The following is a 25,301-nucleotide window of genomic DNA, read 5'->3' as shown; positions in this document are numbered from 1 at the left end:
AGGAAGAGGAATGGGGAAAAGAATGAGAAAGGGAGGACCTTAACTCTGAGTCTTCACCCAGAGATCCTGAAAACATTGGCTATTTAAGGAGATTTTAATTCCTTTTCCAGTAATAGTGATATTTCTACAGACTGGGTCTGTATTTTTTTTTTTCCATTTTCCTAAATAGTATCACATCAAACCTCCTAAGAGAGTGCCTTTCCCACCCAGTCACCTCAAATAGGGCCAGAGGGATGGAGTGGATGGGAGGAGGTGAGATGGGGCAGAAGTAATGCAGTCCCCAGCTCGTCAGCAGGTGCCCATTGTTGGAATTCTTCAGCTTTAATGGTCTTTCCCATTTCTCGCATGGAGAAAGACAGCACCTCCTTCGACATTCTTTTTTTTTTTTTTTTTTTTTTTTTTTTTTTTTTGAGACGGAGTCTCGCTCTGTCCCCAGGCTGGAGTGCAGTAGCCGCATCTCAGCTCACTGCAAGCTCCGCCTCCCGGGTCTACGCCATTCTCCTGCCTCAGCCTCCCGAGTAGCTGGGATTACAGGCGCCCGCCACCTCACCTGGCTAGTTTTTTGTATTTTTTAGTAGAGACGGGGTTTCACCGTATTAGCCAGGCTGGTCTCTATCTCCTGACCTTGTGATCCGCCCGTCTCGGCCTCCCAAAGTGCTGGGATTACAGGCTTGAGCCACCGCGCCCGGCCGACATTCTTTATGGGTAAGGTGAAATCAGGGCAGGAGGAGCCACAGCTCCATAACTTTCTGAGTTGACCAGAGATCCCTCAGGAGCAGCCTGAGTTCCTGTGCCAGATGGCCCGGGTTCTAATTCTACTTCTTCCACTGAGTAATTGTGTGACCTCAGGCAAGGTACTTAACCTCTGTGTGTCTCAGTAAAAGGATGCTTTATTAACAAACTTTTATATTGCACTATTTAAAGGACTTTACAAATACAAATTCATTTAGTTCTTATAGCAATAGAAGGTAGGTCAGTGCCAGGTGCTGTGGCTTGTAATCCCAGCACTTTGGGAGGCCAAGGCGGGCAGATCACTTGGGGTCAGGAATTCAACACTAGCCTGGCCAACATGGTTGAAACCCTGTCTCTACCAAAAAAATACAAAAATTAGCCAGGCATGGTAGTGTGAGCCTGTAATTTCAGCTACTCTGGAGGCTGAGGCACAAGAATCACTTGAACCCGAGAGGTGGCAGTTGCAGTGAACCAAGATCATGCCACTGCACTCCCACCTGGGCAACAGAGTGAGACCCTATCTCAAAAACAAGAGAAGATAGGCCAGACAAAATGTGGTAAAGATTAAATGGTTAATATATGCAACATGCTTAAAGCCCCCTGTTTGGTACATGGTAAATGCAAGCATGATCCGGTGTTGTCATCATTATTGTAAATGTTATCCATTAGCTGCCATCATCTTCTTCTCCTTCATCTTTCAGGGGTTCTGTTGTGGTATAGCACTTGAGGGCATTTTTTCTCTCCTCATTCCACCACCAAACTCTCCTCATTTCGCGGGGGGTAGGGGGTGGCATATCTAAGTTTATTGATTTATGGTTTTTTTTTTTTTTTTAGCAATTTCAACTTTCAGATTTAGGGGCTATATATGCAAGTTAAATGGGTATACTGTGTGATGCTGATATTTGGGGTACAGATGATCCCATCACCCAGGTAGTGAGCACAGGACTCAATAAGTAGTTTTTATAGCCCATGCTCCCTTTCTTCCCTCGCTGTCTAGCAGTCTACAGTATCCATTTTTTATGTCCATGCATACATGTTTGACTCCCATTTACATGTGAGAATATGCGCTATTTGGTTTTCTGTTTCTGTGTTAGTTTGCTTAGGATAATGGCCTCCAGCTGCAAACAGGTTGTTGCAAAGGACATGATATTGTTCTTTGTATGACTGCATAGTATTCCATGGTGTATATGTACCACATTAGCCAGTCCACAGTTGATGGGCACGTAGGTTGATTCCATGTCTTTGCTATTGTGAATAGCTCTGTGATGAACCTAGAAGTGTATGTATCTCTTGGATAGAGCAATTTATTTTCCTTTGGGTATATACCCAGTAATGGGATTGCTGGGTGGAATGCTAGTTCCATTTTTAAGTTCTTTGAGAAATCTCCAAACTGCTTTCCACAGTGGCTGAAATTGTACATTCCCACCAGCATTATAGAAGCATTCCCTCTTCTCCACAGCCTCACCAGCATGTTATTTTTTGACTTTTAATAATAGACATTCTGACAGGTGTGAGATGGTATCTCATTGTGGTTTTTAATTTACATTTTTCTGATGCTTAGTGATGTTGAGCATTTTTTTTCATGTTTTTTGGTTGCTTGTAGGTCTTCTTTTGAGAAGAGCCTGTTCCTGTCCTTTGCCCATTTTTTAATGAGTTGTTGCCTTTTGCATGTTGAATTATTTAAGTTCCTTATAGATTCTGGATGTTAGACCTTTGTTGGATGCATAGTTTGGGAATATTTCCTCCCATTCTGCAGGCTGTTTGTTTACTCTGTTGATGGAGTCTGTTGTTATGCTCTTTAGTTGAGTTAGATGTTGCTTATACATTTTTGCTTTTATTGCAATTGCTTTTGTGGACTTAGCGAATAATTGTTTACAAGGATGATGTCTAGTAAATATTTCCTAGGTTTTCTTCTAAAATTTTTACAGTTTGAGGTCTTACATTTAAATCTTTAATCCATCTCAAGTTAATTTTTGTATGTGGTGAAAGGTAGGGGTCCAGTTTCATTCTTCTGCATATCCCTAGCCAGCGATCCCAGCACAATTTATTGAACACTCTCCCTGTTTTTGAGGCACAGTCATTTCAGCATTTCCATCACATTCTTGCCTCCCCTTGACACTGCTTACCTTTACCATCCTTGTGTTCTGAATCCCTGCTTCTTCCAGCTAACTGAAATGGGTTCCAACTCTCCCCAGGCCCGCAGCGTGCCAAGCACGGTGCTAGATATTCTCACCTATCCATAGGCTAGGGCTTGGGGAAGCTGGGTGCAAACATCCATTCATCTCCAAAACCCAGTCCCATCCTATTTTACCAAATTATTTAAAAATATTCCCCTCACCTTCCCAACATTTTTATTCATCACTCTTAAACACTGAACTGATTTGTTTACAAGGCACATTATCTAAATGTTTAAAATAAAGATTCATGCTAACTTAACGTACTTATTATGATTCTCAGTTGTCTGTATCTTTTAATTTTTTAAAAAAGATAGTATGTGAGCTGCTATGTATCATGTAATGTGCCTTCTTGACCGGCGGTAGGTTCTTATTCAAGCACATAACCTTAAATAGGTCAGTGACATGGATGTATTTGATATGTTAAGAGGAAAAGCTGGTTACAAAACATATGTGGAATAGCATGCTATTTTATACATCTGCAAAGATATATACCAAAGCAATCACAATGGCTAACTTGTAGAAAAGGCAAAAATTCTTTTTCAGGGTATTCTTAGTTTTGCTTTTTGTATATTCTAATTTTTCTTTGTTCTGAGTATGTACTGCTTTTATAATGTCACAAAGAAGTACAAGAAACCATATTTTGGTGGGAAACATGGTTGGAACTTATCTCAGCCAGTTGAAACCATCCTCAATAAAGCTTTTTATGTTTTGTTTTGTTTTACTTTTTTTTTTTGAGATAAAGTCGTACTTTGTTGCCCAGGCTGGAGTGCAGTGGCATGATCACTGCAGCCTCAAACTCCTGGACTCAAGCAATCCTCTTGCTTCAGTCTCCTGAGTAGCTGGGACTACAGGTGTGTGTGACCATGCCAGGCTAATTTTCTTGGGGGGGTGAGTAGACATGGAGTCTTGTTATGTTGTCCAGGTTGGTTTTGAACTCCTGGCCTCAAGCAATCCTCCCATCTTGACCTCCCAAGGGGCTTGGATTATAGACATGTGCCCCCACACCTGGCCCCATTAAGCCTTTAATCTGTTGTCTCATCAGGCTGTGCACTTGTCTGAAAGATGGCTCTGTTTATTGTGTCCTATCATGTTGTTAATTACTTTGAACTCAAAACATCTGGGTGGTAATGTCTATAGCTGTTTAAGATTCTTCTTTTCATGTTTTGAATACATAGAAAGGTATATAAAATTTTTTCTGATCATAATAATGAAATCAAAAACAATCAGTCCTATGTGTTGAAGGCAAAATTGACTTCCCTAGCTTGGTGCATGAAGAAAAACAAAGGTTGAGCTGAGTCCTCCCACTCTGCCCCATCACCAGCATCTTAGGATGCAGGGCACACTGCAGGCCCTTGGCCATGTCACAAGCAACCTCGGATGAAGGGCACTTACTCTCTCACCCCATTTTCTTCCTTGTATAACTGTGCAGTTTCTTAAACTACCCTTTGCCTCACTACATATTGTAATCACGTTCATTAATTTTCAAAGTGCCTCTTTTTCTTATCGTTCTAGAAGTACACTTCATATAGTGAAAGCTAATGAGCATGTGTTCAGGAAATAGTGAAGAGCTGAATTTAGATTTTTATTAAATTTGTATTTTATATTTTTTAATTTACATTTTTCTGATTAAAAGTGTGTCTTGTATTTTGTTTACTTCTACAGGAAACAAAGAGGGTGATTATGTCTGCTCAAAACCAAGCATGTATCTGAAAAAGTAAAATTTCAATTAAGTATCTAGATATTGCATCTTTTTGCTTTTTATTTTGTTGTTTTTTTTGTTTTTTGTTTTTGAGAAGAGTGTCGCTCTCTCACTTAGGCCGGAGTGCAGTGGCGCCATCTTGGCTCACTGCAACCTTGGCCTATCGTGTTTAAGTGATTCTCCTTCCTCAGCCTCTCAAGTAGCTGGGATTACAGGCACAGGACACCACACCCAGATAATTTTTGTATTTTTAGTAGAGACAAGGTTTCTCCATGTTGGCCAGGTTGGTCTCGAACTCGTGACCTCAAGTGATGCACCCGGATCAGCCTCCCAAAGTGTTGGGGTTATGGGTCTGAGCTACTGCGTCCAGTCCCAGCTATTATATCTGTTTAATATCAATACGTGAAGAGCTGTGTTGGTATGTGTTTGCTTTGCTTTTTGTTAGGTTGATTGGCATTATGTAGAATGCCACAGTGAAACCGAAAAGCTCATCTCTACTTCAAAAATTAGAATAAAATGAATTTAAAATTTTTCTTATACTTTTCTCAGGTGCCTTTGAAAAATATTAAGGGCACCAGCTTAAAGCTATTAAAAGGCATATGTTTGTAAGTAAGAATTGCAAGAACTGACATAACTGAATATTAAGAATTACTTTAAAAACTAAAAACTTTGAACAAATATTAGCCTGGAAAAGTGGAGAAAAAGGGTGATTTAACAATTAGTTCCAAATAAATAACAGATTGGTAGGGGGTAGGCATCTTGTTGCCACCCCACTTAAAGACAAGGACTGTAGAGAATTGTCTTTAGATTCTATCGTGTCTTTGATCAGATGTAACACAGTGCTGGACATGTAGTGAATGTCCTTCAATACCTCCTATTCAGCATACATCCCATATGTATGCAGGCACTGTGTGACCACCTGGGGCAGGTAAACAGAGCTGCACCATGCTGCCATAGAGCTGAACCCGAAGTGTTCTGAGAAGTGTCCACTAATAACCCAGGCGAGCATCAAGGAAGAGAAACTGTGCAGAAAGAGCAACATCTCTAGGAGTAGCTTTTACAGGTGAAGAGAGATTGTGCAAGAGAATGAAGGAAAGTCAGGGATTCCAGGCGAGGGGAATTGCATGGTCAAAGGCACTAACGTATAATGTGCCTAGTAAATAGACTTCTGCAGGACTGGAGAGCTGGATTTGTGGCAACAGATGGCATAGTAGAAACGGGTTCAGGCCATGTTAGCAAAAGTTTTTCTTGTACACCATGTTAAAAGTCTGAGTCTTGTCTCCAAGACAATTGTAGAACTCTTACAGTAAGGACTTTCTACAGAGAAATGACATTATCTTATTAACATTATAATGTTTAAAATATCACTATAGCAGCAGTATGAAGAATAGAATGGTAAGGAAGTAATACTGGATGCTGTTGCAAGATTCTAGGCAAAAAAAATTTTAGGAACTGAATTAAGACTGTGGCTGTATGGGTAGGGATGAAGAGAAGGAAGAAGAGTCAGGTGATGACAAACAGCGGAGACAGAACTTGTGAATCACCTTGATGAAGAGGAAAGAGGAAGAGAATCGTCCAGGATGACCCTAGGTTCTTGCATTGAGTGACTGAGTAGATGGTAGCTTATTTTCCCCGAACAGGCAATACAGGAGGAGATATGGATTTGGGGGGGCTACGAAGGGAGATAATCTATTTAGTTTCCTCGTTGTAGAACTTAAGAGTACCTCTAATGAGGAAGTCACATTTACTAGCGTATAAGAAACATGAGAATGGGAACCTTGTTGGTTTCATTCACTATGTCCTCAGTGCCTAGCACAGTACCCAGCAGATGATAAATCCTGGTAAATTCTAGTTGAATGTGTGTTCCTGGACACATTTTTGGGTCCAGGTCTCAGCAATTATTCAATGCTCTTTGGTTTTCTTCCATAGAAAATCCTAAAACCTCCTTTGATGTTAATAGAGATTGTCTTACATCCAGAAATAAGAGATTCTGCTCCATGCTCACAGGGGCGAGTTACAAAACCATGACTAAGATTCCTATTGGTCCTATCACTCTTCGTTAACACGTATAAGCAGGGCTGGTTAATTGTTAACTGACAAAAAAGCAAAAACTGCAATAATAAAGTTTGAAGTGGTCAGACAGAGAAGAATTAGTCACTGGAGTGAGCCTCTAATAATATTGTAATAAGACATGTGGCTTTCAAGTTGCCATTGAAATGATTAGGAGGCAGGGCGTGGTGGTGCATGCCTATAATTCCAGCACCTTGGGAGGCTGAGGTGGGAGGACTGCTTGAGCACAAGAGTTTGTGACCAGCCTGGGCAATATGGCAAGACTCTGTCTCTACAAAAAAACTAAAAAATTAGTTATGCATGGTGGCTCACACCTGTAGTCCCAGCTACTTGGGAGACTGAGGTGGGAGGTTCACTTGAGCCTGGGAGGTTGAGGCTGCACTTAGCTATGATTGTGCCACTGCACTCCACTGTGGGTGACAGAGTGAGACCCTAATCTCAAAAAAAAAAAAAAAAAATTAGGGGAACCAAGTATAATTGTTAAGAATGACTATGAGCCAATTTAATTTGGTTTTAGAGTACCAAAAACTCTAAAAGGGATTGTTGCATTAGAACAAGAAACAGTGAGAAGTACATAGATCAAATAAAAACCTGAAGAAAACTTTAAGAAAAAAGAAAAAAGTCTAATAAATGGCACTGCTACTTGGAGAAGTTGGAGCAAATCTTACTTGCCAGGGAAGCTTGAATTACCTGCCTATCCCTTTAAGCATTTTCATGTACAAATCAAACACAGATGGCCCATTACATTTATGACCTCACTGTCGATTACTCTAGATGGAGCATGCATTAATTATTGAAATATTTTCATAGTATACAAGTTCCAGTTTTTAGTGGGCTACATTGCCACAGATAATTTCAACTTTCTGATTAGAAGCTGGTATAAACAATTTTATTTATGAGAATTAATCTCTTGAATGTAGTAAACACTACGAATACAGTAGTGATTTTTTCCCCCCATTTAACAAAGCCAAACTAGGAATCCTGGCCTCTATCCTTGAAACTCAGCATTATGTTAGCATTGCATACAATACATAAACTCTGGCAAAATCTATTACAATTGCAGTAAATTTTGATTACCGGAGTTGTTTGTTATTTATGTCTACAAGATAAAGATAATATTGGGAATAGCCCTCTTCTATTCAATGTATAAATTACTTCCATAAAATAACTTGTTTTGTAAACAGTAAAAAAAGAAAAAAAGACTAAACTTGGTTGAAGCTTCAAATTGTTGCATCTACTTTAGTTCAAGTCAATAAACACTTCAGATGATGTGGAAGCCCACGGAAAGGTTTAGACTTTTAATCGTGCCCTGGTTTATCTCTGGCATGATAAACAAAATGCTGGGGCCATTCACTGTTAAAGAACAATAAAAACATTCCAGTGAAGGAGTGCGCAGGAGAGAAGGCACGTAGAAAAACATTTTGCAGGACCTTAAGGAAGACACGTATTTTCTATCATTCTGGAAGAAAGCTATTCATTCAACAAACATCAACTGAGCACCTATTGTGTGCTTGAGACTTTTCTAAGCATTTGTGGTGCTTTGGGAGGAAACACTAAACTCTCTTTCTGCCAGGTATAGATTCTAGCAGAATTGATTACCTCCTTAAATCCTGTTTGCACAGAGAAGGAAGCTGAAGCTTAGCAAAGTGAGCTAACTAACCAAAGATTACCCACACAGAAGGCAGTGGAGCTGAATAAGAGCCCGGGCCATGTGGCCCCAGAGCCCCTATTCTTCACCTACTGTATCTCAGTTGCCTTCACCATTTTCAACCTTTCTCTGGCTCAAAGGTCTGTTAATCTGGGTCATTGTGAATTTATATTTAAACGTAGGCAGCTGGACTTCCTTCAGTCTAGGTCTTCATTTAGGTCAGTTAGCTTTTAAAAAATAGTTATCTGTATTTCTTCTCTCTGAAATTCACCATAGGAAAGAATGTTCAGGTAAAGAATGGCACAAATAAGATAGGCATCGCAGAAATGCTGATTTTACAGCCTAGTGGGATATAGTGGCCCTAGAAACAGCAAGCAAGGTCAACATGCAATTATTGGTTTCTTTCTCCGGCCCAAGCCAAACAGGTATAGAAAATTATACTTCTAGCAACACACACATAGCAGCGCTGATGGCACTGTGCTTTCACAATGGGTTGCACAATACAAAAGAAAGAAATTCCTGCATACCTCGGGGACAACTAAGGCTGGAATAATATGATCCTCAGCCAGAATTGTGCAAGAAGATGGAAATTTAGCACATGTATTAGGTGAGAATGTTCTGCCAGTGAGTAATGCTTACATATAAGACCCCTCTAGCAAACATTTATAAGACACACTGCTAATGGAGAGAATTCGTGTAAAAATTAATGATATATTAATTAATTTAACGCTGTTCAATTAATTTTGGATATTCGTTTCATTAAATTAAAAAGTAATGCATTTTTCTACTGCTCACAATAAAACTCTCTCAAGTTTATTTAGCACTTTATACATTTAAAAGCTCTTTTGCTATTGGTGCAAGAGAGAGGATCAGAGACATCTGACAACTTGTCTGAGGCCATGTCAAATTTGGCAGGGAACAGCCTAGAACCTAGAGTTACAGATTTACAAGGTCAGGCCGTGGACATTCTTTCACGTTATTCTTATTTGATCCCCAATAAAGCAGGTATTATCGTGTTCACTGACCATAGGAGAGGCTGAGGCTTAGGGATGTAGAACAAGTCAATGCTCAATTCCATTCCAAAAAATGTAACTGTGCATACAAATTCTACTAAGGGTGTGTTGGTAAAAGAGCATGGCTATTGGGAGCCAAAGTGTGCAAGAATAAAACATAAAATATGCAATAATGTACAAGGTAAAGAAGTTGTACCATGGTAGAAGTAATTAATTTTATCTAGAATAAAAAAAAAAGGTCCAATCAATTATAAATACAACTGACTATAAAAACTCTAATGATAGTGGTTGGACACAGTGGCTCATACCTGTAATCCCAGCACTTTGGGAGGCCAAGGCAGTCAGATCACCAGAGGTCAGGAGTTCCAGACCAGCCTGGTCATGGTGAAACCCTGACTCGACTTAAAAAATGCAAAAATTAGGCAGGTGTGGTGGTGGGTGCCTGTAGTGCAAGCTACTCAGGAGGCTGAGGCAGGAGAATTGCTTGAACGTGGGAGTCGGAGGTTATAGTGAGTGAACTGACATCACACCACTGCACTCCAGCATGGGTGACACAGCGAGATCCTGTCTTAAAAAATCAAATCAAATAAAAAAGAACTATAATGATATTGTGTATTGTGACTGGTTATGTAGTATCTGATGCTATGGTTCCTTACGAGATCATGCAATACAATTACCTTGGACACTTGAAAAAAAGTAGAATCTTGTACCTGTGGAATCAGACACTTTGGACATAGAGGGCATAAACCCGGTTTTTAACAAGCTGTGTTAGGGGCCCATGGTCTAAAATCTTGCTATTCAAAGTACGGCCCATGAGCCTGCAGCATCCGTGTCACCTGGGAGTCTCTTAAGAATGCAGAAACTGAGACCCAACCCCAGATCTACTGACTCAGAATCTACATTTGATTAAATAACAAGATCCCCTGGTGATTTCCTCTAGACTTTACAGTTTGAAGAGACTACAGTTTTCTGGTTTATAGTATCCCTTACTACCACACATTCACCTTATCAGAAAAAAAAAAAAATAATAAGTCAGCATGACTTGAGCTGTTTTTAGTGAATCCATGAGGGATCTAAGTGAACTGTTTCTATTTCCAACTTCCTTCTCAGTCTAATGTTCTAGATTTCCATCATCCTCCGATAAAGGTTTACCAAATATCCAATTAAAAATGTATACTAAATTCTGTTGAAGCTCAACATCTAATTCATGGGCTATCAAGTGTTTCATTCCAAAATTCACCTTCAGAATATTTTTGGAAAGTAAAACATCATTTGCATATCTCTAAATTTCCACTAATTCTTCCATTTTTTATAGTTCCTCAAAGACTAGTAAGGTGCGTTGGCAATCCCATTGGTTAGTTTTCTTCATCCTCTCTCATAAGATAATCAGTCTATAAAAATCAGGATATCTGGGTGTGTTTTTAGTAGCAGGAATAGCTATAATGAGTTCTACCCTTATACTGAGGCTTCAGGTTTCTCTTATAAGTGTCTATTTAAACCAGTGTCCTCAAGTGAAATCAGGGTGGTTTTTAAGTTTACCCATCTCAAGTTCCTTGTTTGCAAGAGCAATGTGTGCTCTTCCCTAGTTTTGGGGGAACCCTTCCAGCTGCCTTTCTGAGGCTAGGAAAAGACAGAATCCGCTTTCTCTGATCCAGCTCTCTCCACTCAGCTAGGAGCAATACAGCTACTGTAATGCTTGGATTTCAATGTCCACTCAATATAACATTAATTTTTTTTTTTTTTTTTTTTTTTAGATGGAGTCTTGCTTTGTCACCCAAACTGGGATGCAGTGGCACAATCTCGGCTCACTGTAACCTCTGCCTCCTGGGTTCAAGCAATTCTACTCCCTCAGCCTCCAGAGTAGCTGGGACTACAGGCATGTGCCACCACACCCAGCTAACTTTTGTATTTTTAGTAGAGATGAGGTTTTGCCATGTTGGCCAGGCTACTCTTGAACCCCTGACCTCAAGTGATCTGCCTGCCTCAGCCTCCCAAAGTTCTGGGTTTACAGAAATGAGCCAATGCAGCTTGCCCACATTTTAAAATTTTTTTAAGAAATAAAATAACTTCTCAATCTATCACCCTGACAAGTTCACAGTCCATATAAAGTTAAGTTTAAATATGGGTTTGCCTTTTAACTGTCCTTAAGATTACCCTAAAACTTTTTTCAATATTAATATAGAGTTTATAACATTTTAAAGCGCATATAATATTTCAATATTGATATGTTATATGTATGGAATCAATCTACTATTCTTGGACATATAGTTGGCTTCCAATTTTTCATTATTATACATAAATTCTAAAAGCTAATTTTAGAGATTCAATCCCAATATTTGACAGTAATCCTTAAAGAAAAAAAAAAAAAAAAAGCACGTGCAAGACCAGGATTCCATGGCTAACTTCCACGAGGCTTCTCATAAATGTATACCATTAGTTACAGGGGGAACAGGCAGAAAAGGGTAGAGACAACTGTATAAAACAGATCCTTTTTATCTTAAAAATCAGCTGAAAGTACATGTTCTACTAATAGACTCAAAGTATCATTTTCATCTCTGAATTGGTATACATAACATAGTCTAAATATGTTATTAATATATATGGGGTTAGCTTCATTGCACTTAAGGGTTCTGAGTTACAAACAATCCATGGGTTATACAGGAGGCCATTTCCTGATTAGATGCCTGCACTAGAGTAGGAGCTGAACAGAGACTTAACTGTAGCATAACATTTTAATACAGTTACAATTAGATTACATTTTCACATTCTGTTTTAGACTGTGGAGTGGAAAACACATCCATCACTTAGAATGTGTGTAACCCTTATTTAAGTTATACTGGATCAAGCCATTTCACTTAGGACTTAGAGGTTAGCCCAACCTCTGACTTCTGGTTTTCCTCTCTGATTTTTTTTTTTTTTTAGACGGAGTTTCACTCTTGTTGCCCAGGCTGGAGTGCAATGGTGCGATCTTGGCTCACCACAACCTCCGCCTCCCGGGTTCAAACGATTATCTTGCCTCAGCCTCCCCAGTAGCTGGGATTATAGGCATGTGCCAACAAGCCCGGCTAATTTTGTATTTTTAGTAGAGACGGGGTTTCTCCATGTTGGTCAGGCTGGTCTCGAACACCCGACCTCAGTTGATCCGCCCGCCTTGGCTTCCCAAAGTGCTGGGATTACAGGCGTGAGACACTGCACCCGGCCTCCCTCTCCCATTTTAATCCCTGTCATTGTCTTCTATTAACAGTCACACTCATTTGGTGGAAAATGAGGAAGACAGAAAAAGCCTCATGGAGTGGCCTGACTTTGAAGACACGGATTTTTCTGCAGTTGAGGAAAGGGCATTCTGGCCAAGGGAAGAGTAAAGAAGCAGGAAAGTTGAGGGAAGGGTAACCATTTCGTTTTGCTAAGTTAAAATATACATAAAAGAGAAGAAGAAAGGAAGTTTTAAAAGACAATTTTGGAAAAAATCATGGAGGACTTTGAATGGCAAGATAAAGAGTACAAGTAATAAGAAGCTATGTTATACAATAGCCAATCAAAACCAGATTGGGACCAGAAGGATGGTTCGTGCTTGCAATCTCAGCACTTTGGGAGGCCAAGGTGGGAGGATGGATTGATCCCAGAAATTGGAGACCAGCCTGGGGCAACATGGTGAGACCCCATATCCACGAAAAATAAAAAATAGTTAGCTGGGCATGGTGGTGCATGCCTGTGGTACTAGCTACTCCAGAGGCTGAGGTGGGAGATCACTTGAGTCCAGGAGTTCAAGGCTCCAGTGAGCTATGATTGTGCCACTGCACTCCAGCCTGGGTAAGTGAGGGAGACACTGTCTCTCAAAAACAAACAAACAAAAATACTAAAAACCAGATTTGTACTTCATGAAGATTTAGCAGGGTAAAATGGATGGAAGGAAGAAAAGACTAGCAGAGACAAATTAATATGAAGCCACCAGAACAATTTAAAGGTGAGTCTGAATGAAGAGGCAGCAATAAGACTGGGAAGGAGGTCACGGGTGTAAAACACTGTGCAGAGGACCAGAAAAACACTGGGTGAAGGGGACAAGGAAAGTTGTACCCAGGAGCATCCCCTTCCTGGGCCCTAAATCCTAAACAATCACCACAAATCTGATTATAAGTCTTTCTACCTTGCCCCAAGGCTGTCTTTGAAAAATAGTAAAAATGTGTAGGCCTCAGCTATAAAACTGGCTGAGACAATTGTTTGAATCTGGACATCAGTGTTATGATCAAAATGAAAATGTGTCACTGACTTTATTGATGCATTTTTAAAAGACAAACAGGCTTCTTTTGTTGACCTGATGCCCCCCAGTTTCTGAATGTCTGGTCACCTCAATGGCCCTGAGCAGCCCTGTTTCTGAACATCTGGCTATGCCCCCGTGATTAGCCTGCCTGGCCCCAGCTTGCCCTAGAAAAGGAAAAGCTCAGTAGCAAAGACATTCTGGATGGTTTCCGTCTTCTTGGAGAAGCAGAAGCAAAATTATTAACAGAGAATGAGACTGGCTGTAGCAATGTGTAGGTTTCAGTAGAGTTGAGAAAAGCTGTATCAGAGATTATGGTAGGACTTTCATTTAAAATTAAAATTGCTGGATAATATGGCAGTAACTAGTAAAACATAAACTATGCATACTTATGACCCAGCAGTTTCACTTTAAGTGTCCATGTAGAGAAGTACTCATGGCATAAGAGTATTGTATTATGCATACGGGCATATGAGGAATACTAGAGTACACAGGAAGTATGTACCAGGATATTTACTAATGTGCTATTTGTAATAGTGAAAAGGTAGGAGGAATCTACATGCCCATCATAGGAGAAAAACTCAGAGAGCATGGTCTACCCACATCATGGGAAATTCTCTAAGCAGTTAGAAAGAATGGGGTATACCTGTTTCTCCTAACCAGGTAAGATCTCCAAAACACGCATAAGTGAAAATAACAAATGCACAATGATACATACAATATGGCACATTTTGTTGACTCATTTGGACAGAAAAGGGACTGGCAAGATGCATAGCCTTGGTAACATAGATCACATCAAGGGAGGCAGAGAAGTCATAGCAAAGAGCACTTTAGCCTTATCCTCTAATACCTTAATATTTACAAGTAGAATAAGTATATGGTAATTGTTTGGTGTTTCAAAATTTATTTGAAAATTTTAAATTTCTTTGTTCTAGGGAGTCCCTTTTCGCATTAAATATCAGATCTTACACCAAAGATATCTTTCTTTCAAAACGATTGTTTAAAAAAGTCAATAAAGGCACTGGTGTAATGCAGGACCTAATCGTTGAATAACAATAGAAAGATAGAACAATAGATACATAGAGAGATAGAAAGACAGAGAGACAGAGAGATAGACAAATCAGCCAAGCTACTTGCATAGCCAGTTTCCCGAAGAGCTGCCAATTTTATGCAAGATTATCAAGGCAACTCTGTTCAATATAATGATGGGACCCCCACAAGTTAAATAGTACAGCAAAATAAATATCAATGGCATGCCACTGAACTGCCAACACAGGCAAATCCTTGCATATGTCATATTTAAAAAGCAGAATGAAACATCAGGAGACTGAGATGAGGTCCAGGAATGAAGCCGATTTAAAATCAGAACTGAAGAATCTAGGCCGGGCGCTGTGGCTCACGACTGTAATCCCAGCATTTTAGGAGGCCAAGGCTGGTGGATCACGAGGTCAGGAGTTCAAGACCAGCCTGGCCAAGATGGTGAAACCCCATCTCTTCTAAAAATACAAAAATTAGCCGGGCGTGGTGGTGGCCACCTGTAGTTCCAGTACTCGGGAGGCTGAGGCAGGAGAATTGCTTGAACCCAGGAGGCGGAGGTTGCAGTGAGCCAAGATCATGCCACTGGCACTCCAGCCTGGGCAACAGAGCAAGACTCCGTCTCAAAAAAAAAAAAAAAAAAAACGGAACTAGACTAGAATTTATTCACTGGAATATTTTTCTAGGTTCAAAAATCAGTGGAAGCAAATTATTTTCTAAATTAGAAACTATATCTGCAATACCTTTATATCGGTTCCCATTTTAGAGGACAAGGTAGAGCTAATGCAATGTTAATACAGTTTAGCAGATAATGATTATTGGCAAAATCATCTTTTGCTCCCTTATGACTTTTTCACTTAAAAACTTGATGGTGTTTGGGGTAAAATGTCATAAGAGACATTCTAGCACATGACAGAAAAGAAAATATTAACTCACTATGTAGCCAAGAGATGGATTAATCTTTCAAGCAATTCAAAAAGAGAATTGGAACATGAACTCTAAAAAACAATTCAAGTATCCTGAAAACCGCTAAAACACCTCTGCTTGTAATAGGACCCTTTGGTGAATCTCAGGTATTTTGGTCACATCGCTTCAACTCCTTAATTCAGAAGTTAAGTTTTAATGTGAGTCCTTTCAGTTTTCATGTATTTAAAAGTAATAACCACTGAAACAGTTTTTACAAAACTACTTCTTCGAGCCTAATGTTGAACACAGTCTGCACTGCTGAGCGTGTAAGAGTCACTCTGGGAAAAGGGTGTTTAATGAATAACTTTACAGTAAAAGGCCTTGAAAACTTCCTCTAAACATTAGACCCGTGCTTTCTTTCTGAAACACATTAACAGCCTCCAGAAGCCTCATAGATGCTGGCAAGCCCGTTTTAGGCAGACTTTTGAAGTCGCTGACATTTGTGTGCAGGGAAAGGTGCCTGCCTGCTCCCCACCCCGCCCCCAGCCCCTCCCCCACCCAGGCAGTGTTTGGAGATCCTGTTGACTTAAGAGTTTTGCTGGAGAGAAAGATTGATAAAGCAAAGCAATCGGAGTTATTTCCTATGCATGAAATTGATTAAATGCTTCACTAAATGGCTTATAAATTTGCTTCTCATATTTCTGTCACCCACTGAAAAGATTACAGAAACTCTGCATATAACTATGTTGTATACAATACCAAATTACAAAAGGTTGTAAAAACTAATGTTTTGTTTAAAGTTTTGAGCAGGACCATATGCCTTCAGTGACCTTGAGTAAGCTATTTTAATTCAAAACATTTCAAAGAATATAAAGGGGAGAAATATTCAACTACATAACAAACCAGACCAGTGGTGGGTAGATCTCTGTTAACTATGTTGAACTTCTGCTCTATTCTGCGAGGGTGTAGAGTGAATCCCGTCATACAAACGCCTTGTGTCTGGAAAGCTTGGAAACACATGTGGTGTCTATGGGGATATATTTACAAAGGAGATGAAAAAAGGGCTTTAGGACCTCCCAAAGTTGAATCTGCTCTATTATTTTTAGTTGAGAGACACATCCTAATGAGTTCTGAGTCTTGCAGAGACTTGTAAAACTATGTAGAAAAGGTGACAAATATTAACAAGGGTGGTGGGGTTGTTTTATTTTGGAGGAATTTTTGTTTGTTTGCTTTTAATCTTTACACATCTTTCAAATGTCAGCTAAGTTCTATTCTTTCTACCATGTGACAATTTCTTCTAACTATTGTGTAACAGTTGGAAGGGATGTTAGCATAGAGGCGATTTACAAGCAAGCAGGTGACCTGCAGATGTTATGGGGAAACTAGCCCTTTTCTTAACACGGCCTTAAAAGTACCTGCACTGCTACAGGAAAAATGATATTCTTTCATAACATTTATAAGACATCATGTCCCCGGCAAGAATTAACATTTGGCATTAATGCACAGTTCTGGCCATAACTTCTAGAAAAGAAATTTTACAACAAGTAATGTGCTTATATCCCTCCTGGCCTGCCCTCTGTAATACATATCCCCAACCTTTCACCTTCAGAAATAGCCAGTGCAGGGACAAAGATGGCTGACACAGCTATGGCCATCTGGAGCCCTGTGAACTCGAAAAGACCAGGGAAGTACTGTCAATGGAGGGGGCAGAAGTACTTTCTAACATCAGGCCCAGTCCAATGCCCATCTGCTTATGCAACCAGTTTCTGGGTACAGGCAAGTAGTTGCACTGGAATTATCTCTCATATATGAAAACACAATGTAATCTCACTTAGTAAAACCCTGGTTTCTTTCTTTCTTTTTTTATGAGTACCTGTTCTGGGAGATATGCCAAAAATTCAGGGATAATTTAACCAAACCATCAACAACTGGACAACTTATTTAACTCTTTGGTGAGTGTCACATGAACCTTTTTGCTGGCATCAAGCCACCACATAATGAATCCTGATGCCAGACACAGAGGGTTTGAAAAATTAGAATAAAGGAAGAGGTTCCTTACTATACAACATATAAAAGAACTAGCTTCTACCGACAGGTATTTGCCATCTTAGGAGATAAGAATCTGTGTCTCCTGAAAGTCTATTCCTTGAACTCCAATGCTACAAGCTTCTCCTTTATAAAATGGTTTGGGTAATCAAATCTATTGAAGATCAAATGTCCTGGGGATTCACAGTGCGTTGTAATGTGCTGGAGGCTTTTGGGAGCCCTGCTGCAGACACTCCTATTTAACTCAGGTTAATCTACTCTTTCTAACTTGACCCCGGACATTTTTTTAAATCGATGTTTTGAGACACGGAATTACTCTTTCAAACGTATTCTGGAGAACACTGATTTAAATCTATTGCATGGCTGACAAACGAGTCCACCTCTTTTGAAAGTTTAGCAAGCCCCTTTAGGAGGACCCTTGGCTGAATAAAGGAAGTCCCAACCCAACTGCAAGAAGGTCTTTGCCATTCCTCTTCTAAGGATATGCTGACCTTGGGCCATGCATATTCTCCTCTTCTAATTAAGACATGTTGCATGGTCTGTGGCTACCAAAGACAAAAACAGTAGACCTCACTAATTTGCCCACGGGTTTCACAAATGGCACTGGTTACCTAGATAAATATTAGTCATACATCAAATAAATGCTTCATGTACATTTATTTTTCTTATGGACTCCTTTTCTTTTAAGATTATGTACAAATCCACTCTTTCTTTCTACTTCAAATAATAGACAAAAGCTATGTTTATTCTTCCTATTCTATAATCAAAGTCACTCATACATCAAGATCATTCAAGAACGCCTAGCAGTATGCAAGTGAGAGTGGCATGATTGTGAAGATAATCTTGGATCTACTCTAATTTAATTTTTTTAAGTAAATCATTTGCAAACTCCAGCACTCTAACTAGTACAAGTAACAAATTACCCATGAGGAGCCTCAGAGGCTACAGATGACAGAGCTGTGTTGCAACACCTTGGCAGAATCTTTGTACTGCAGCCTTGGTTCTCAAACTGCAGAGTGCATCAGAATCACCTGGGGGCTGTGTTAAAACACTGATCTCTGGGCCCCACCCCTAGTGAGTTTCAGTTTCAGTGGGTTTAAGGAGGGCCCCAAGAAAGTGCATTTGCAACAAGCTCCCAGGTGATAGGAATGCAGCTGCTCTGGCTGGGGGACAGCACTTTGGGAATTACAACTGTACAGCAGTTCCCTAACACCCCCAATCAGGATTACCTGGAATCTTTGTTAAAAACACTAAGTCCCACCCTTAGCCCCAGACTCCTGAGATGGAATCTCCAGGAAGGAAAGTCGGGAATCTGTATTTTTAATAAACTCCCCAGGGGATTCAAATCACGCAGCTCTGGGCTACTTCATCCTGAGAAGAGGGGCTTGCCTTTTAGATCTGGGCCTGAGGTCTTGAACCTTTGCCTGCCTCTGGACACATGGACTCTCCCTGCTAGAGGCCCCTTCAAAGTGCAAGCAGGCTGAAGACACGTGAATGCCTCCTCCAATAACTTGTCCAGTAATTGGTATATTGATTGCTAATGTCATCATGTTTTAGTATATGTAAACCCCTCACTCTATTACACAGCCCCCAACAATCCAAAAAGTCATTGTTTGTTCATTGTGACTCCCAAACTGGCCCTTGTCAGCTCCTGCTGGAGGGCTTGCTGATAAAAATCAGCAGATGATTGGACGCACACATTCTTAACATGACTGACCCATGACATCTCAGAGGGCAGCTCGAGAGCCTGTCATTACAGTACAATACTTTTCTTTCTTCCTTCTTATCTAGCCCAGATGACTTCGAGATTTTTATTAACTCATTAATGACTGAAGATGTCATTAGAATCAGTGGGAAGGGCTTTTTTTAATTATTATTATTTTCTTTCTCTCTCTCTCTCTTTTTTTTTTTCTCTTTTTAAGTGGGAATAAGTGTGCAATTTGCTGGGAACAGGGGAGGGGCTCATTGATGAAACAGCTAAGACAAACCAAAGTGGAGAGACTCTTGGACTTTATTAGAATCTGAAATCTGATTGACGGGTCCTGGACCTGAAAATCTGCAGACAGAAATACCAAGTTCCTTCAGAAACATGTTGGGAAGAATGGGACAATTTGATCAACGAAATAGCGACACATAAAATTCAGTAATTTGTATTGTATTGTGGGCCCAGTCTTTCCAACATAACAGATAAACAAACAAACAAAAAAGTCAGAGTAAAACTACTGAAACCTCTAAATGTTTCTTAACCTACACATTCATTAAACTATATCTTGTTTCTGCGGGCCTTTAATTTTCACATCTGCAAAATTGCTTTTGGAAATCAAATTAGATCTTTTGAAGGCACTTAAATTGTAACAACCTTATGTTTTTTTATATACTCTTGGGTTTCAGCCTTTTCATCTGGGTTGTGTGTCCAATTAATGGGATATCTCAAGGAAGCACTAATCATTTTGAAAACTTAAGAATATGAAAAGCAAGCAGACTATTTTCATTATAACTGATTGGATTGAGAATAAGCTACAGAGGAAATGTTCAATAATTATGATAACTTTTTTAGAGGAGATCACAAAAAAACATCAGTCACAGAAGGTGCTTTTCATTGCGACAAAGGCTTTGAAATCCAGTTTCAGTAGATTCCTCTTTGGGCTTCAGCCTCGGGCATGTCAGAAGGCTGCTCTGAGAGTGGGTTTTACACTGATTTTTATCAGCCCTAGATAACTCACTTGGCAAAGAAAACATCTATTACTAGATATATCTCATATGTTACTGAATGTTTACTAAATTTTACTACTGTCAAAACACATTGTAAATGAACAGATCCTCATAAGAACCAGGGAAATCTATTCCTCAGAAGAAAAAATGGTTGTCTTGAGGATCTAAAAAGATTTTTGCCCAAGGAAATTACTGCTAGTAAACTATGACCAAGATTTAAATATGCTTTAAGCCAAGTTTTACGCTTAAATCACCTAATGACATCTTTCTGTCTTTATTTGCCTGGTGGAGAATTATATTCATTACATGTTATGGTAAACAGAATAATTAGTTAATATTTACAGGTTAATTAAATACAATCATTTTATCTAATTCAGTAATAATAGTGCTGAATTTTATCTTTCTCATTTCTGAACATGATGCCAAACACCCAGATGAAACCTAGGAGGAGAAAAGAGTCAAAAATCCAGATGTTATTAAAGATCCAGATGTATGGTATCAAGTAAACAGAACATCAAGGATTTTTACTTTTTTTTTTCCATTTTCATCCAGATGTTTGGTGTCGTATAGACACAGTCTTAATCTGTTCAGTCACAATCACAGTGTTCTTTAATATCATTTGCCAGTATTTCACTCCCTTCTTCACAGAATGATCTCTAAAAATCCTCTGTCATTCATTCACGAGGAAAACAGGGATATTTTCTTCAGAAACAAAAATATAATGCCCAGTGGACTCGTAAGACAAGATCACCATCCAGGATGATGCCCAAGTCTTTATGTTGGAAAACATTTCATATCTGCATTTTTAAATGATGAAAGTTAATTCAACTTAAATGGTTTGAATGGTAACTTAATTTTAATTGACATGCACATGCGAATTTCAGTCCTAGAAAGCAGCTTTGGAAAATAACAGGCTCTCAAGTGTAAATGATGGTCATCTTTTCAATGGGCTCTTTTCCCAATTCATTCACTTATCATTAAATCCTAAAAGAGATTACCTGCCATTTTAGCAATAATTTCTGCTCTGCAACTTTGGGTACATTAAAGCACTGACCCGGGGACTTAAGAACTTGATGCTGAGCCCCAGCATCTCATATTTCTGTGTGACCTTGAGCCAGTCACTTAACCTCTGAGCCCCAATTTTCTCTTCCTTAAAAAAAAAAAAAAAATTAAATAACAGACCCGATTCTAGTGAACCCAAGGATCTAAAAACAAGAACCGGGGGAGGGCAAAATCCTTTATGAATATAAAATTATCAGTAATACACAGAATATTTTATCATGAGTTTTACATATCATTGTTACATAAATAGTATTACTATGTAAAAGTGTCATTACTATTAAAATGAAATCCAAGAGGGCACAGTAGAGACAGTCATGCTAAAAAGACCTTGTCAGCTATTTACTGTTCACAAATTAAATACAGGAATGACTGTAATCCCTGGATGTGCAAAGCAATACCAGATTCTACTTCCTTGTGCTGCCATGTTTCACCAAACTAAATCTGAGAAATAGTTTTAGTGTTACCCTTTTCATGGTACTAAACGGACTAATCGTAAGGCACACTGTATCTCTGATTACAATAGGACACTTCTGCCAATCTAGGACCCTATGCTTGGCTGACTGGTAGACTTAACTTTGACAGACACACGCACCCTCCTCCCTCCTGGCCAATGGCAAAGACTCAAGCCTTCACATAGAGCAAATTGTTGCTGCTGAATATTCAAACAGATCTCATGGTTTTTATCATGGGAGATTGCTTCCACTTTCTTTTTTTTTCTGTTAGTAAAATGTATATCCTAGGAAGTTATTATCAAAGAACAAGCTTTTCACCAACATTCCTCAGTACAATATAAGAGGGTTTCTAAGTGAGAAATCAATTCATGCACTTGTAAAATGCTAAGCACTAAAAATCTCTGAAACATTTTAGTCTTACACTTTTCTGTAATGGTTCCGAGATTTTGGGAAGAGATATGGAAACTTTTGAGTTGTGCATTTAAGATATTAAAAGATTCTGGAAGTACAAAAAAGGGAATAAAATAAACGAAAGGAAGATAACTTCATTAATTTTAAATTTTAAAAAAATCTGCAGTGTCAAGATGCTACAGTCAAAAAAAAAAAAAAAAAACAAAAAACAAAAACTCACACATCAAGAAATTTCTTTCAAAGTTTAGCCCAACTCTGTGCTCAATTATATGACTACAGAGAAGACGGGATGAATAATCAAGTTTTAGTTCTTCAAATTTGAAGGCACAAATCACTCATTAGCATGTTGCTCTGTTTGATGCAACTTACTTGGAAGAGCCAGAAATCAATACAAAAGGAAACAATAATAATAAAAGAAAAGATTTCTACTGTCATAATAGGGAAAGGTGTGTGAGCTGGAAGAAAGTACAGTACAGAAGCCCATGACAAGTCATGATAAATGGGTCGTTATAAAATTCATGTTTAGGCAGCACCAGGCCGCGGATAATGCCATTCGTCATGGCAACACGAGGCCGCTAATGAGCCCTCATTGCATATTCATGTTTGTGGCATTTCTTCCCTCCCTCCCACCCTGAACTAGTGCCTGGAAATATCTCCACCTCAAGCTGAAGCTCAGCTTAGGCCTTCTTCTTCTTTTCCTCTCTCTCTCTCTCTTTTTTTTTTTTTTTTTTTTTTATTTGTTATGTTGCAGCAATTACACTGTAAAAGTGCTGCCCAAGATTGATTGCTCTGATCTGTAGTTCAATTGTAAATTAGAATACACATCCCCCCAGGGACACACGGCTCCTATTTGTGATTAAGAAAAAAGCCCCATAATAGACTAATAGCTAAAGTTCTCTCTCTTTTACTTTCAGGCAATTAGCTTGATGAAATGGCCTCTTTTTGTGTACCCTGGAAGTGTAAACCGATATCATAATGAAGTATATGATGTTTATTCTATTATTTTCACCTTGCTGGGTATGCAGGAATGCATAAGTAATGGCTGCTTTGTCTAGTACGTTTACTGATTCACAAGTAAACTATTTCTTAAAGATGCAGTGTATGCTTTCTGAGGCTTGAGTTAAGTAACTCCTAACTGTGGATTAACCGTCACGTGAATGTCTACTGCAGGGGAGGAAAACGAATCCCCCAGGTTGGGGGACAGCATGATACTGATATTCAAGAGGCCTCAAGCCACTGGGGCAGCTCTGGGATGGATGTGGTGACAAAGTGCAAGTGCCAGCACTCAGGATCAGTGCAGACACCAGGATACTTTGGGAAAATGTTCTATAGTGATTTTAGGCCCAGAGAGACTCCCCCTGACTAAAATGTACCCTGCATCTCCCCCAGTTACTTGTGGAACACCAACTCACTGTCTGCCGTAGGGTGGCTGACGCTCTTCCTACACAATGGTCATACAGTCTTTTTTTTTTTTAATTGGATTGCACCCTTGCGCCCACCCCCCGCCAAAAAATAAGTCTTGTATTTTCAAGATCCAAAACGTTGGCAAGAAAATATTCTTCAGCTTCCTATATGCACCAGCTGACACAGAGCCACTCCACTTGCAGTTTGTGCATTACCAAAGCCATTTGTGTTGTTCCTATGCAATATTGTAATATTTGTTTTGTTTTCATTCATGGGGATCTCAAAATTAGAGGAAAAAAAAGGGTGTCCTACATGACAATATAGAAAAAAGAAAAAAATAGAAAAGAAGAAATAGAAGAAAAAACAGAAAAACAAAAATCTATCTTGCTCTAAAGCATTTTATGGAGGATAACTTACCTAGATGTTAATTACTGTTTCAATTCTATATTCCAATCACCCGCTGTTCATCCATAACCCAGTTTGTTTCACCCCTCAAACCCTTCCTGGGTTTGTGTTGTCTAAAAAATCCATCCTTCTCTTCTTTAATGTGAATCCAATTTGAGTTTCTAGAAAATATAAGGAAATCATTTTTATGGCAAAGGATCTCAATAACTTTTAATGCTGAGTTTGATATGCACCTTTAGATGTCTTATGTTTTGAAACTAATGTGTGAGATAGTTGTTTGTCACATATAAAATGTGCTTGCCTTTCCTCCAGTTACTTAGCTCCTTCTTAATTAAACAAAACATTTTGGGGAAAGTTTGTTACTGTATTCTGGAAAGTAATTCTATTGTTACATAATTTCCAAAAATATTACAAAGTGAGTTACCAAGAAATATTTCATGAAAATTCACTTTATGTCTTCTTTTCTAAAAATCAAAAGTTTTTATCAATCTTTATTTGAGGGGGCTGACTTTCTCTTTAATTTGTACAACATTGAACTGCCTTCTGAACTATAAACCTGCAACACAATAAGTATAAATTTTCACTGCTCTCAGAAACTTTTGAATGTCTATCCATATTGCCATATTTGAAATATGCTATTTTCAATTTTCAAATGATATTAAGCTTGGGTAGGGCCTCTCCATTCATTTACATAACCTGTCACATTTTTAAGTATACTTTTTCTAGAATAACAATGCCTCCTATTTACACGGTGCTTTATAATGTTTAAAGATTTTTCAAATAGATTGCCTTATGTAAATAATTCTATGAGATAAATGAGCCAAATAACCTTATTATTACCACAAAGTTAGAGGGGAAATATTATGACTCAGGGAGATTATGCAACTTGCCCAGAGTCACAGGTTAGTAAGTGCCAAGTTGAGCCTTGTCCCCAGGTCTTTAACTCCAAAACGTGAGCTCTTTCTGGTATGCAATGCTGGCTCTTCACTACGTATACATTCCAGAAGCAGCAGCTCGCCAAAATCTCACAGCTCTTAACATAAACAAGATCTGTGATCTTTATTTATACATGAGCAAGATTAACAAATGAGTTTAAAGACACATATGTGCACACACACACACATGCCCTTCTTGATAAAAACCTACGAGAAAAGTTAATGAAATTCACACTGTGGCAGGGTGCAGCGGCTCACGTCTGTAATCCCAGCACTTTGGAAGGCCGAGGCGGGAAGATCACAAGGTCCGGAGTTCGAGACCAGACTGACCAAGGTGGT

At 39.1% G+C, this 25,301-nt stretch overlaps 1 protein-coding gene across 17 annotated transcripts in view; it reads right to left on the bottom strand.

Annotated features, from left to right (window-relative positions):
- LOC112426266 (uncharacterized) overlaps positions 1-25,301 on the bottom strand; it is a 152,502-nt gene that overhangs the window by 69,926 nt on the left and 57,275 nt on the right. For 14 of the 17 annotated variants that reach the window (XR_011626100.1, XR_011626099.1, XR_011626101.1 and 11 more), the window contains one exon: positions 24,040-24,188. The gene's annotated coding sequence lies outside the window, so the exon portion shown is untranslated. Of the gene's footprint in view, positions 1-20,536; positions 24,189-25,301 lie in introns of those variants that run through there. The other 3 variants (XM_071100611.1, XM_071100614.1, XM_071100610.1) reach the window with 2 other exon arrangements.

Source organism: Macaca nemestrina, chromosome 7 (assembly GCF_043159975.1).
Source record: "Macaca nemestrina isolate mMacNem1 chromosome 7, mMacNem.hap1, whole genome shotgun sequence".
Classification (NCBI taxonomy): Eukaryota; Metazoa; Chordata; class Mammalia; order Primates; family Cercopithecidae; genus Macaca; species Macaca nemestrina.
This window is presented reverse-complemented; position numbering and strand designations above follow the sequence as displayed.